Source organism: Pseudophryne corroboree, chromosome 1 (genome assembly GCF_028390025.1).
Source record: "Pseudophryne corroboree isolate aPseCor3 chromosome 1, aPseCor3.hap2, whole genome shotgun sequence".
Taxonomy (NCBI): Eukaryota; Metazoa; Chordata; class Amphibia; order Anura; family Myobatrachidae; genus Pseudophryne; species Pseudophryne corroboree.
In genome coordinates, this window is record NC_086444.1 from 830756859 (window position 1) to 830769295 (window position 12437).

At 39.5% G+C, this 12437-nt stretch overlaps 2 pseudogenes; one reads left to right on the forward strand and one right to left on the reverse strand.

Moving 5' to 3' along the window:
• Positions 1–6580: 6580 nt before the first annotated feature.
• Positions 6581–6699, reverse strand: LOC134942597 (5S ribosomal RNA; annotated as a pseudogene).
• Positions 6700–6802: 103 nt separating this feature from the next.
• Positions 6803–6921, forward strand: LOC134954430 (5S ribosomal RNA; annotated as a pseudogene).
• The last annotated feature ends 5516 nt before the right edge of the window (positions 6922–12437 follow it).

A 12437-nucleotide genomic window follows, 5' to 3' on the forward strand; every position in this document is an offset into this window, starting at 1 on the left:
TTGGATTTCTGTGAGGATATATATTAGACTTAAAGTAAGATTGTTTGACCTGAGATAGGATGGCTATGTGAAAAGAAAAGAAACCATGAATTTGAAGTGAAGGAAGTCAGTGTAACTACATGACTTCCTCCAGTATGGTTCAACTGTGCAGGTATATTTCTGGGGCTATCGAGTGAGTTTATATAGGGCCAGGCCTGGGGTGCAGGCTGATGGAGTTTGAGGATGAAGCTCTGAAGCTGAGTCAAGATCAGGCTTGGGGGAGGAGAGTTGCAGGACAAGAGACAATCAAGATGGGAGAGAGGATGGCATTCAGAGAAGAGGAAAAAAGGTCAGGGGTAAAGGATTGAAGGTTGCTTTTGGTGATAATAACCTTGGGAGGATGACAGAGGTAGGAAAATCTAAAAGGAAAGAAGATGGTGGTCGGAAAGAGGGAGGGACAGGTTTATATAGTCAAGAGTTTACAGCGGTGGGAGAAAACTAAGTCCAGCAAGTGACCTCTGGAATGGAACAAAGAGGACGTCTATTAGGTGAGGTCAAAGAAGTAAGATAAAGAGAGCAGCTTGTCTGATAAATTTCTCAGCAAAAACATTTAAAGTGGGTTGTATATTTAAATTAATCATCTTTACAATGATTTTTAAATGATTTTAAAGGACTTATATAAATTAGGTTGTCATTAATCTTTTCCAGTATAAGTATTACACAGAAATAAAATGAATTTGTTCCTGCAAACTACAATTACTATAATTTTCTCTAAAACTGTGTCCTTATTTAAGTATTGTGTCCTTTAAGTATTTAAGTATAAATAATAAATTACTCAATATGTGTATCACCATAGACTGACACCTATAGAGTTACATCTGCTGCTTTTGGTAATTTAAAAGAAATTGTTCTTGCTTGGTTTAGTAGTTTAACTAGACCTCCGTCAGTTTGCAAAAGGTCTTATGCTGAATCCTTCATTTGCCACTTTTGCCCTTTTTGTTGACAAAGTAAATTGATGACATTCAAGAAAGAAGCATTTGGTTGAAAAATTCTATTGACCCTTCCAAGATTAAATATGACAAAAAAACACAAGAACCAGGATACCAGCAGTTGCGGAAATGATAGATTATTGTAATAATTGTCAGAATGGCCTCATGGCATGTTAATATGGTAATGAATTTTACCAGGATCAGGGTAATTTAACGGCTTTCAAGCTACAGGAACTTATTTTTTTGTTTGAGGTGTAAATACACCTCGGTACATTAGGAGAGTACATATTACATTAAGGATGTGATAGCCAAGCTGAGGATGTTAATATTTAATTTGAGTTTGCACAGTCTGTTATGCTTGTTTAAGTGCTCTGTGCAAAGGCTTTTCAGAATGCTGAGCACTGCTATTTCTTACCTACACATACACAAGCCTAACTATTGATCTTTAAAATGCTGAACATGAGCAGTCTATGGGCTTTGTTATATATGGTCCTGAGCTGAACAAGTACAAAATATATACCTCTTCCTTTGGCTCAGCAGCTTCCTGTGTCCTTTATCAATCTGGCACTCTTATATTGTACTTCTGTGATCTCTGCATTAGAGGAGCAGACGCAAGTGTCAGAGGGAGTTTTACATTCCTTCGGAATTAATTCCATTAAAACCCACTTACGTTTACAACTCTTGTCTCTCGTTTTAAAGCCCCAATAAGTCACACCGCTGTAGAGGTGAAAGTGGCAGAATCCCAGATAGTGCTTAATTTGAGTTCAGCAATAAAAGAAATTTTAGAGCATTAAGAGTCAGTAGGTTTTAGATGTTTAAAAATCTAATAATCTAACAAGTGGTTATGACTATAGGTTATACTTTTTAAAGTTAATTAACAAATAGGGGCCTATTTATCATCGGCTTACATTACTACTTTAGTACAGGGTAAGGCCGTACATGTGCAAGTATAGGCTGATGGAAGGTATCCTCCCCAAAAAGTTGTGAAAAGATAACCTAAAGGTTATGCTAATTCTATGTAAACATGGCATTGCCTACCAAGGAGGAGAGGGCTGGGCTGGGGGGCAAGGTGACATATGCCCCCAAGCCAGAACACTTTTCAGTATTTAGGGCCAGCCGACTAGGGATCAGGTCATCTGTCTCTTCTAGTCTCCACCCACATGCAGCCTGCAGATGTCAGTAGGGATGGGCAGAGCGACCATTGAACCAGCCATGCTCTCAGACTCATACTCAGTTCCACAGTGGTAAATAAATGCTGGATGCCTTAGTTTGATGGTTCAGGACCAATTCAAATGATTTATGGTCAATGCAATAGACTATACCAGTACTGGTGGTTGTCAGTCCTAAAATGTGTGGACAAACGGAAGCAAATCACATAATTTAACCTAAGGATGACACATAAACACAATTTACTTACGGTAATTTAATATATTTTTCTAAATTTCTCAATAAGAAACTTGTGGCCTAGGGGTGCCGTGAAAATATTCTGATACTCTAGGGTGCCGTGATTCAAAAAAAGATTGGGAACCACTGGGCTACTCAATAATGTAAAAAAACAAAAAAACATTGGGCTTGATCTGTTTTCTTCCTTTCCTGTACCAATATATAGTGATCACACTTTTGTTGAAATTGTTGGTGTATATGTAGCAGATTGTTTGTTTTAAGGATTAAATATTTGTTTTTAATGTCAAGCTAGTAATATTCTTATTTGTTTTTACCTATAGAATGGAACTTTATTAACTACTTGTATTAATCATACAGTTCCTTTTAAAATGTGTCTTGGCGCTCTCATTTGCTTGTTGACTTTAGACAGTATTGTGTATAAGAGATGGACAGTTTCTCCCCTGGGTTAGAAGGACCATGACACATACGCTCCCACTTTGCATGTATGGGAAAAACTGTGTATAGTCTCCCCTGCACAGGGCTGTATACATCCTGTGGTACCGTGACCTCTATCCGTATGTTTGGTTTACTGCGAATCATCATCAGCCCACACAAAAGATGCACATGGTAATAGACATATTTTTACACTTACAATCAACTCTGCGGCTGCAGATCTGTCAGCATGCCCTCATTGAGCTTTATCTGCGTGAGATTGCCTGTTACAGCCCAGTTACACCTTTTCAGCCATAAGTGGAGGTGTGCTTGAAATGCGTACAACATGGGGATATGCAATTAGCTCTGATCATTTCGGAGCTAGTGAATTCCCACTACTGAGTAGGTATTCAATTAGGGCTGTTTTCATCTGTTTTGAAGGCATTTTTGCCAATGCCTTTTCATCTTTTTTTTTTTTAAAGTGAAAAGGCATTGGCGAAACATGCCTCAAAATTGGCAAAAATGGCCTGCGTTTTCTAAGGAAAACAGGTGGATTCGCCAATCCACGTGTTTTCTGCCCCAGCCGCATTTTTCGCCTAGGCGAAAATCCGGCCCTGCTATTTTTAGGGCGAGTCCCCATTCGCCCTAAAAATAGCGAAAAACTAATTGCATACCCCCCTATGTATCTTTTGTACTTGCATCGGCTTGTCTTATACATTTTTCCATTGCTGTGTGCTTGTGGAAAGCCGGGGCCACTTGTTTGCATTTGCCCTCCTTGCTTCAAGTTGCCAGCCAGCCCCTGCTACCAAGTGCCAGCTCCGCTTTTCAGAACATGTTATTAGACTAGTTTTGTAGTCCCCATAGAAAGCTATGGGGTCTGCTCATGTGAACATAAATAGAGGGACTGTCTCGGATATTTCTGATAACTATGGCAGCGGTACTCTTATATTAAAAAGCCCATATAATAAGTAATGCTACAATTCTCAGAAAATGAAAATTTTTAGAGGATTAACCACAACTATTACATTAATAAATAGGCTCTATGTAGTACTGTATGTTATATAAATGGAGTAAACATGTGCAAAGAGTAGTAAAACTAGTTTGATACTTGCAGTGGTGCCGAGAGCAAGAAAGAGGGGTAGAGTGTACAAGGTCTGATGGAGGGGCCCAGTGAGGCTCCAATAGGGGCCCAGGCTCCCTACCCCTAACCTGGAAGCAGCATCTGCAGCTCTTCTTCTCAGCCCAGCACATGCTGCTGTGTACTGGGCTGCAGCGTGGCAATGGAGGTGCTTAAAATACTATTTTTTTCAGTATTTTTTTCTTAAGGGTGCATGACTACACCTCCTGTGATTAGGCCACACCCCTTGAAAAGTACCTAGGCCCAGCCCGGCTCTCGACCGCCCTGGATACTTGTACCCTCTGCTTGTCCTTATTGTGATAATACCTTGACCATAACACTATCTAGCATTAAATTAGCATAATTAAATTAATAGAATCCTATATAAAGAGATGATTTACACGTTAAAATTAGGGGCAAATAGTTTTTGGCAATGTTTAGCCACAGCTCCATGGTGATACTGGCTATCAACAGCAAGCTCCCCAATGCTGGTGATAACTAGCTGAGCTGTGGCCACCCTTGGCTGAAGGGTTTGATAAGGAGCTCTAAATCATGCCAATCAGTCACAGGATTTGGGCTATCTGCTTTTGAATATTAAACCCCTTTGTGCTTTAACTTTTGTAATTTTTAGAATAATAGGATGTGTGAAAGATAGTTCCAGATTAAGGTCCTTATGGGCCTGGAGTTGAAATGTATAAAGGGCCTATTGTGTGCCACTGCAGGGGGTGTGACCAGCATGATGGGTGTGTGGCTACTGATATAACGGTGTGTGGCCAGTGATATGGGGGTGTGGTCTGTGCTGTGGGGTGTAGCTAGCATCATGGACAGCATAGCTACTCACCTACCTTCCACCACCTCAATATCCCACCCCTCTTTGCTTATAGGAAGCATACATCACTTGTTATATTATTGACCACTGGAAAAAAAAAGAAGACATTAAAAAAACCTATGGTTTATTAAAAAAATTCAACAATTTGTATTAATAAAGTGCTTTAACAGAAGGTTCACCCCTTTCACACAGATAGTTTGCTATCACACAGTGTTAGAAGAAGTTGTGTTTTTCCTGTGCATCATAAAAATGCTTAGTTCAAAACTAATTTGTTAACTTACATTTTTTAGCTAAATTAAACAAAATACCCACCAAATCTTTCCGTATGCTAACTTAGGCTAACAGGCAGATTGTATGTCAAGTGCACATGTGTTTGAGTGGCACAAAAGATTTAGGGCCCGATTCAGACCTGATCGCTGCTGTGCATTTTCGCACAGCGAGCGATTATCGATTGACTGCGCATGCGTATACACCACAGTGCACACACATGTCACCAAACAAAAACAGGCATAGGCAAACAGCGACAGGCCGTTTGTGGGTAGTAACTGACTGTTTTCTGGGAGTGTCAGGAAAATGCAGACATTCCCAAGCGTTTACAGGGAGGCTGTGTGATGTCAGCTCTGGACCGATATTCCTGTTCTCTTTGCACTGTAGGAGTAAGTTCTGGGCTGCTCACAGACTGCACACAGTGGAAAAGTGAGGTGCGAATGGATTTGCAGCTGTTCACTGACTGAGGGACATTTGTAGCACAGCGTACACGTGATCACACACTTGCACAGGCAAATTTACACTCCCCTTGGGTGGCAACTATCTGATTGCAGGACAGAAAAATGAGCAGCCCTGCGGTCAGGTCTGAATTAGGCCCTTAGTGACAATCGTGAGGATGTTGAAGATGAACATCCTGGAAGGCCTTGCACATCAAAAACAAATGAAAATGTAGAAAAAATCTGCAGAATTTTGGAACACATTTACAGATGTGTCCTCATATATCTTGCCTCAATATGCTACGTAGCAGGAGATGCCTGGCGAGAGTGAGCTGACACATCCCACACAACTCTGTTAGTATTGAGCATCTTTATTTGCCTGAAAATGCATCTTATTCGCATCACATAGGACACACAAGCAGACTTTGCTGATTAAAATGATAGTAATGGGTTAGGGTTTTGGAATCTGCACTGGACCAGATTGTAAATAAATGTCAGACAATTTTTATACCATACAAAGGCATGAATAATGACCAACATGAGGCTACCGACTTCGCCTACTAGGCTTTTGAGGTAGAACAGAGTTGGCGGTGCTCCCGGACATTAGTTCAGGACAAACTATTGAAGGGTTTTTTTGCAAAGAAGCAAAAAGGAAGACTGTTTTTGTGTCTCTCTGGGGCACACTTTATTTTAATTAACTTACTGATGAAAATGGAATATTTGTACAATGTGAGTGTAAGGATAAAACTTAACTTTTATTAATCTAAACAGATGAAAAAACAAAATACAAGAATAATGCTGTATATATCAGCAAAAATTATTAAAAAAGTATTAAATGACAATATGACGATATGTGACTCACTTGGTGTGAAGTAGGTGGCAGAAGGTTTGTCTGCACAACCACTGGATTTTAAGCGAGTGTTGATATTTGACGTTAATCAGAGCGAAAGTTTGAAGATTCTTGTTTTCTCTATCAACTTAAGATTTGTTATACACCAGTACATTCATAAGAGAGAAACAAGAAAACCGGCTTTTACAACTCCGGACTCCTTCTGAATGGTAAGCATAGGTAAGTATACTGCAATGAGTATTTGTAGTGAAAATTGCTGATTAGTGAAGGGTACATAGACGGAAGGTGTGTTCCTTGATACTACAGTACCCAGTATTCCCAGAGGGTCACCCTTTCTGCTACTAACCAGGCCCAATGCAGCTTGGCTTCCAAGATCATATGAGATCAGGCATGTCCAGCATGGTATGACTGTAGACAGTCAAGTAGATACCTATCAGTGTATAGGAATACCCAATATTTGTATCTAAAACCTGCTCAAATATTGGGTATTCCTATACACTGATAGGTATCTACTTGACTGTCTACAGTCATACCATGCTGGACATGCCCGATCTCGTCTGATCTTGGAAGCCAAGCAGCATTGGGCCTGGTTAGTACCAGAAAGGGTGACCCTCTGGGAATACTGGGTACTGTAGTATCAAGGAACACACCTTCCGTCTATGTACCCTTCACTAATCAGCATTTTTCACTACAAATACTCATTGCAGTATACTTACCTATGCTTACCATTTCAGAAGGAGTCCATAGTTGTAAAAGCCGGTTTTCTTGTTTCTCTCTTATGAATGTACTGGTGTATAACAAATCTTAAGTTGATAGAGAAAACAAGAATCTTCAAACTTTCGCTCTGATTAACGTCAAATATCAACACTCGCTTAAAATCCAGTGGGTGTGCAGACAAACCTTCTGCCACCTACTTCACACCAAGTGAGTCACATATCGTCATATTGTCATTTAATACTTTTTAAATCATTTTTGCTGATATATACAGCATTATTCTTGTATTTTGTTTTTTCATCTGTTTAGATTAATAAAAGTTAAGTTTTATCCTTACACTCACATTGTACAAATATTCCATTTTCATCAGTAAGTTAATTAAAATAAAGTGTGCTCCAGAGAGACACAAAAACAGTCTTCCTTTTTGCTTCTTTACAAAAAAAACCTTCAATAGTTTGATTAAAATGATATGCGGCATGCCTATATTCTCTATGCATCTGTGGCTGTGTCTGTATATGAAATGGTATGTTACAGTGTTTTCGGATGCAGATTCAGCCATGGTTGCACACATAAGCTGGTTTTGCATCGTTTTGTGAATAAAATGCACTTTAATGGAAATTCGCACATAAATATGCTCCGAACTACCGAGTCACACCTTTGTTGGGCATGACTAGAAGGGCTATTTAACGCGCAGGGAGACTAGATGAAAGAGGACTCACATTTTTTGGATAAAGTTATTACCTGTGATGAAACATGAATCTTCTAGTATGATCCTGAGACAAAACTCCGGTCCATGCACTGGAAAACACCATCATCACGAAGAATGAAGAAAGCACATCAAAGCAAATCCAAATTCAAAGCCATGTGAATTGTTTTCTTTGATAAAGATGTGTCCATGTACATTGTGGCTGCAATGTGTCACAAATCGTGGAACAGCGGGTCAAGTGCGTACGCATGGTCCCGCTATGCATTCACTATAAAAGGGCTGGCAGCCGATATGTATGCACGCGTTATGCACATAGTGGTCCCGCTGTAGTGGGACACATCTGTATCAAGTGTGTTATTTTGGAAGACTGGGTACCAGAAGGAGCAACAGTGAATTAAGATTACTACAAAATATTCTAGAAATTTAGGTGGAAAGATATAGAAGAAACAGGACAGAATTGTGGGGAAATGCTTTCACTCCAGCCCACAACACTGTGACATCATCACCATTGTGACATCACCAACAACTTCATCCGTGACATCATCAGTGACATCATTGCCATTGTGACATTATCAGTGATATCATCATGATCTGGACATCATCAGTAACATCATCACCATTGTGACATCATTATTGTCATCATCAATGATATCATCACCATTGTGATATCAACAGTGACATCATCACAATTGTGACATCATCAGTGACATAATTAATGTTGTGACATCCTCAGTGACATAATTACTATTATAACATCATCAGTGACATCTGACCATTGTGGCATCATCAGTGACATCATCAACATTGAGACATCATCAGTGATATCATCATTACTTTTGTGACATCATCAGTGGCATCCTCATCATTGTGACATCATCAGTGACATCATCAACATTGTGAAATCATCAGTGACATCATCACAATTGTGACATTATCACAATTGTGACGTCATCACCATTGTGATATAATCAGTGACACCATTACTATTGTGACATCATCAGTAACTTCATCAGTGACATCATTACTATTTGTGACATTATCAGTGACATCACCACCATTGTGACATCATCATTGACATAATCACCATTGTGTCATCATCAGTGACATCATTAATACTGTGACATCACCACTATTGTGACATCATCAGTGACATCATCACCGTTGTGGCATCCTCAGTGACATCATCACCATTTTACCATCACCATCATTGTGACACCATCACCATTGTGACATCATCAGTGACATCATTAGCACTGTGACATTATCAGAAACAACATCACCGTTGTAACATTGCCAGTGACATCATGATCAATGTTTCATCATCAGGGACATCATCACCATTGTGACATCATCAGTGACATCATCCCCATTGTAACATCATTAGTCACATCATCACCATTGTGACATTATTACTATTGTGACATCATCTGTGTCATCATCACCATTGTCACATCATCAATGGCATCATCACAATTGTGACATCAGTGACATCATTACTATTGTGACATCTTCACCATTGTGCCATCTTCAGTGACAACATCACCATTATGGCATAATCAGTGATATCATCAGTAACATCATCACTAATGTGACATCAGTGACATCATATGTGACATCATCACCATTGTGACATAATTGTGACATTAACACTGACATCATCACCATTGTGACATCACTAGTGACATCATCACTGTTGTTACATCATTACTATTGTGACATCATTCATGACATCACTACCATTGTCATATCATTACTATTGTGACGTCATCAGTAGCATAATCACCGTTGTGACATCATCAGTAAAATCATCACCAGTGACATCATCACCATTATGAAATCATCAGTGACATCATTACTATTGTGACATCATCAGAGACATCATCACCATTGTGACATCATCATTGACATTATCAGTGACAGCATTACTATTGTGACGTCATCAGTGACATCACCTTTGGGACATCATCAATGACATCACCACCATTGTGACATCATCAGTGACATCATTACTATTGTGACATCATCATTGACATCATTACTATTGTGACATAATCAGTGACATCACCATTGTAAAATCATCAGTGACATTATCAGTAACATCATCACCATTGTGACATCATCATAGACATAATTAGTGACATCATCAGTGACATCATTTCTATTGTGACATAATCAGTGACATCATCACCATTATAATATCATCAGTGAATTTATCACCTTTGTGACAGCATCAGTTACATCATCACCATTGTGACATAATCAGTGACATTATCAGTGACATCCTCATCATTGTGACATCATCAGTGTCATAATCAGTGACATCATTACTATTGTGACATTATCAGTGACATCATCACCATTGTGACATCATCAGTGACATCATAACTATTGTGACATTATCAGTGACATCATCACCATTGCGACATCATCAGTGACATCATTACTATTGTAACATCAGTGACATCATCTCCATTGTAACATAATCAGTGACATCATCACCATTGTGAGATCATCAGTGACATCATCAGTGACATCATTACTATTGTGACATCACCATTGTAACTTCATTAGTGACATCATTAATATTGTGACAGTATCAGTGAAATCATCACCATTGTGACATCACCAGTGACATCATCACTATTGTGACATCATCAGTGACATCATTACTTCTGTGACATCATCAGTGACATCATCACCATAGTGACATCATCAGTGACATCATCACCATTATAATATCATCAGTGAATTTATCACCTTTGTGACATCATCAGTTACATCATCACCATTGTGACATCATCACCATTGTGACATCATCCATGACATCATTAGTGACATCTTTACTACTACTTTTTTACTTCTTTAGTGACATTGTCACAAGTGTGACATCATCAGTTATATCATCAGTGACATTATCACCATTGTGACATCTATGCAAAGCAGTTTTTGGCCGGGAAACAGATTGCAGTGCTAGAACATCCTCCATACTCACCAGAATGGTTTAGTTATATATAAAAATATATTCATATATATATATTAATATGTGCATATATACAGCGGGATCCAAGGGTGACTGCTGCTAAGTAGAGCTTTGACAAATGTCCAGATGTATGACTGAAACATGAGTGTGGACTTTCCATCTGGATTATATATATATATATATATATAGCAAATGGAGCAAATGGATATTGGCGGCACTCACGGTCTTGTACAGACACCAAGAAATGAGATCACTCAAATCCGTGTAGCTTAACGTTTCGGTCTTTATTTGACCGTCATCAGAAGTCACAATAAACTATTACAAAAGCTTACCTATATACAGTCAGAGTAAATCACCACACGTGCAGCGTCCCCGGTTCTCTCGGAGACTTACTTCTGGTTGCGTCATTCCCCATGGACAACATTGCCCTGCAGGTGTCGCATACCGGTGTGCGCATATCCCATCACCATAGTAATATGTACACAAAGAGCAGGCTCAGCGTTCCGGACAGCAACACTGTTTAAAGAGAGCAAAAATAATACAAACATAGCAGCTTGGGACATACTAGAAAATGAAAAACAGTTTACCATGAGGCGTGCCAATGCTGGATATGGATGATAAGATATACATCTAAAAGATGTGCAAAATATATCAATTATTCCATATACAACAAATACCATGATTATTTACAGAAAACAAGCAAATGAAAGGGTTTCATTTAGCCCGTTGGGTGACACCGTATTTAACCGGTGTATCCAGCGGGCTTCTTTCTGTAAGAGGGCTCTATGCCTATCACCTCCCCGTTTGGAGAACGGGACCTGCTCTAACATTTTATAATGCAAGTTGGCCAAACCATGCTGATATTCTTTAAAATGTTTGGCCATCGGTTGGTCAATGCGCTTACCCTCTAAAATTTGCTTGATCGCACTTCTGTGCTGCAACATCATTTCCTTGAACTGACAACTAGTCTTACCTATGTAAAGGAGCCCACAGGGACACCGGATGCAATAGATAACAAATTTGCTTGTGCAGGTTAAAACCTGCTTAATCTTAATCCTATTACCATTATGTGGATGTAATACATAATCACCGGTCTCCAAATAGACTGGGTTTCTTGGAAAGAAAAGTCACCGCGGGGGGGGGGGGGGCAGAAAATGGGGAGACATCATTATGCACTACCTTGTCTCTAATATTACTACCCCTCCTATAACATGGAAGATACCTGCTGGTCTTGAGGCTAGACAAATCAGGATCTGACTGTATAATTGGCCAGATGCTCTTGGCAGTATCAGTCAGACGTTGGCTAGAGGTGGTAAAACTAGTGACACATACAACAGCATTACATGCTCCCTTATCGTGTATAGTCTTGTCACTAGGGATCTTAGGTTCCAATACAGCCCTTGTTCTAGCTGTCTGTAAAAGTGTGTTACTATAGCCTCTTTCCAGGAATTTACTAGTCATCAAATCCATCTGCTCTTTCTCATCCACAGGGTCACTGCAGATGCGGTGCACCCGCAGGAACTGCGAATATGGCAGACCATTTTTGAGTGCCTTCGGATGATGACTAGAAGAGAGCAGCAAACTATTAACATCAGTGGGTTTTCTATAGATGCTCGTCTTAAAATGACCCCCCACCAGATTGATTTCTACATCCAGGAAATGGATGCTGGTTGACTGAATGTCAAAAGTGAATTTGATGGAACTATCCATCATGTTAACAATTTGCATCATCTCAACGAAATCCTCTCGGGAAC